At 36.0% G+C, this 3,679-nt stretch overlaps 1 pseudogene; it reads right to left on the bottom strand.

Moving 5' to 3' along the window:
• Positions 1–1,125: 1,125 nt before the first annotated feature.
• Positions 1,126–3,679, bottom strand: part of LOC117286792 — a 5,828-nt pseudogene continuing 3,274 nt past the window's right edge.

Genomic DNA, 3,679 nt, shown 5'->3' with positions numbered 1-3,679 from the left:
TAATTAAAATCAGTTTTTCCATAAATCTTTCACTATATTCAGCCTTAGTTTTGTACTAAATTAATCATTGTAGAAAACCTTTCAACAGTAGATTATTTTTTATCTAATGCTGATCTTAACGCACAAACTTTGAGTCTATACAATTTATTTTTTTATTTTTTAAAAGATGCTGTCAGATTTACTTAGTGAGTTCTTTTGATATTTATATGTAAGTGAATGTAACATCGTAGCTGAAGAATCTTGAATGACAGGACCGAGAAACACTGCATGACTCATTTGTGCAGAATTTATAAAATTACTTATTGTCCAACATATTTATTCTCTAAAAATTTTTCAGTTTGTCAACATGCTTGTTCTCCCAGCTAGAAGTTTATTATCATGTGGCAGGATGTAAAACCAAACTGGCAGGGGTAAGGGGAAAAAATGAGAATCAAGACTTGTCATGTAGAGGTACAAGATCCCAACAATGAATGTAACTGTACTGTATCCCTAAAATGTACCAATAAACTCAATTAAAGCTGAAAAAAGCCAAAACAAAACAAAACAAAAAAAAAACAAAAACTGGCAAGCCTTTTGATCAGCGAGGCCGCCCTCTACTGGACTAGGTAAGGTATTCAACCAGTAAGTCAACGTGCCTTAGTTTTACAAGGCCTTACGGTGAATAAAATGTAACTATAACTCACTCTTCCAAATAAAATAAGGATCCTTGAATAAACTACAAAAATAAAAATGGAACAAGACAAAAATTCTTCAGTAAGTTAACTTTTACCATAAAAGAAAATCAGCAGAGTGCCAGTGGTATGAGTATATAATTTTAGAGACTTTAAGAACTGGTAGTGAAGGTTATATAGTTTCAGTCTCCTTTTAACCCTTGCCGGTAGATCTGAGACAATCATACTGATTGTTAGGAGCAAAGGACAGGATTTGAGTATTAATATTTATCACATCTTTTTGCGAATCCATTCACTCTGTGGACATTTTCTTATGCATATACATTAGTCAGAGAAGACACATACACTGAGCAGTTCATAGTTGTTAAATCTCTTGCCAATGGGAGTAAAACTGTTCAGTATCACTTCTTTTGTGAAAAATCATTTTGATTGACAAGTTGTTTTTCTCTGTGGTTCACCCCCATACCTGAGGTTTGCTGTAGTGCAGGGCCAGTTTACCATCACTGCCAAAGCACCTATAGTGGGTTCCAACTTCCTGGTCTGGGGAAGGTGCAAAGGACTGATTTACATAAACAATATGTTCAGATGCCACAAGATTAAGGAACTTTTTGATGAAGTCAATGAGTCCTTGGATAGGAGTGTCTTCCACAGCCCTTAGCAAGATGTCACTTTCTTTTCTTGGTGTCGCTGGTAGGTTCTTCTGGCCCCAGAAAAACTGCAAAAGAAGAAAGGTGCACTGGTGTGGATGTTTCAGCTGCAAGTCCTCCGCTGCCAGCAGCCATTGCTGGAGGGAGCCGAAGTGGGGACTGGCTTCACTGGCATCTTGCAGAACGAATATACAATTTATATTTTAGTATGATCCTCTGAAGAATACATTTTGATCAATTTTAGCCATGTTAGTGTTCTTAGATAATTCTTATTAGCATTATAGTTCAGGAACTTAATCAGAAATTGGAAATATGCTTCAAACAAATCTACTGCAATCAGTTCTTTTCTGCTGACACTGCAGTAAAAACAGGATTGTCAAGAGCAGAAAAAATTAGCTGTATGTATTAATGACTTTATAGTAAGTTTGATATGATTTAAAGCATAAATTTAGAAACCAGCATATGAAAATTAATCAAAAGGAAAACTGTTATGGTTTGCTTATAAGGAGAACAATTTTGGGTAAATTTAATAATCAATGATTCTAGTGTCCTTAAATATTTTATCCACTATTGCAATTTATATAAGAAGCCCCATATAGCCATATGTTAATTTTAAATAATGACTAAATACTTATTTTATGCTACGTACTTTTACAACAGTTTCCACAGCACCATTTATTAAAGAGGCTATCTTTCTGGTTTTCTGAGGTCCAGCCAGAATCATCTGTCAGGGTTTGCTTATTACATTTTAAAGTTTCTCTAGCCTATGCCTCTAAATCTTTCCAAATTCCTCCTTCAAACCATTCCAAAAGCTTGTAAGCCACATGATGATGTAGAGTCACACACACACACACACACACACACACACACATTTTTCTTTCAACAGTTTTTTTGTACCACTCAGCTTTCCCATTGCTTGACACAGTAGTGGATAACCCACAAATTAAAAGAGGAAAGACTTAACTTGGCTTATGATTACATAGGATTCAGTCCATGGTCAGCAGGCTCTGAGTCAGGAATATCATGGCAGAAAGACAAGATGAAACAAAGATGACGAGTTCATGACAGCCAGGAAGCACAGCAGGGTGACACTGCCAGAGACACAGGGGTGAGGGATGAGATTGGCCTCTGAGACACACAGAAGTGTACTCCACTGATGAACCCCCTGGACAGATCCCCACTCCAATCAAGCTGACACTCCATCCTAACCCTAACAGTGGTGTTGGTAGGAAGAAATGAGTTACAGATTTTTCATAGCATGACCTTACTGAATAAAAATGACAGCAGAACAACGACTAGATATGGAGGGGACTTATTTTGGATAGTGGAAATAGCAATTGCAAAGATGCTGACATGTTTCTTATATTAGTTAACTTTCTCATCACTGAGCCAAAATTTAAAGGAGGAAAGATTTATTTTGGTTTAGTTTCCGTGCCTTCAGTTCACGGTCAGGTGGATCTAAGGCAGAAATGGTATGAAAAGCTTGGATAGCTATAAACTCATCATCGGACTAATTCACTAATGATTATATTGCTCCCATGATCCTGCTCCTTCCTAAAACCTCAATGCCCAACACAAGGTTTTTGGGGGACATTTTAGGTCTAAACCACATCAGCTTCTTATCTCTCATTTCAAGGGATAGAAATGTGGCCTGCAGTAGAGAAAATATCAGTGATTGGGGTGAACCTAACAGATGAGGCAGAAAACCAACAGTGTTTGATCACATAGAATATTAATAGTCTCATGAAGATGTGAACTTCTATACTTAAAGACATAGAAGCTATTATAAAATTTTGATTCAAGAATGAATGGTCCTATATTTTTATATCTGTCTTACTAAAAAAAATCACTTAAAAAGTGATTTCAATAACTTAGTGTACAGAAGATAGTGTCTTGAACTAGAGTAGTAGGTTAAATAGAACCAGAAATGGTTTGATTCTTGTTATCATTTTTTAGATAATTGAGGTAAAATTTATGTAGCGTAACATTAACATTCTAAAATGTATGAGTCCATATTTAGTGCATTCTCTTCCAGCTATCTCCAAGACATTTCCCACAATTCAAAAGAAAATTCCATACCCTTTGTACGGTAATTTCCTGTAACTTCTCTATTTCTCTTCTTTCTATTTCCGGGCACCATTTATCTGCTTTTTACCTCTACAGATTTCCATGTTTGGGAAATTTCATGTAAAATGAATAACTGCTAAAAATAAAACTTTCGGTGCTTCAAATTAAATAATTTATTTGAATAATATATGATTTATGTGTTGGGCCGGGGATTTAGCTCAGTGGTTCTGCCGCCTGCTGTGCAAGCACGGGGACCCGAGTTCGATCCCCGGTACCAAAAAAAAAAAAAAAAAA

This window comes from Fukomys damarensis, unplaced genomic scaffold, assembly GCF_012274545.1.
Source record: "Fukomys damarensis isolate Sample0158 unplaced genomic scaffold, DMR_v1.0_HiC HiC_scaffold_18, whole genome shotgun sequence".
Taxonomy (NCBI): domain Eukaryota; kingdom Metazoa; phylum Chordata; class Mammalia; order Rodentia; family Bathyergidae; genus Fukomys; species Fukomys damarensis.
The sequence above is the reverse complement of the archived record's forward strand: the minus strand, read 5'-3'. Positions and strand labels throughout refer to the sequence as shown.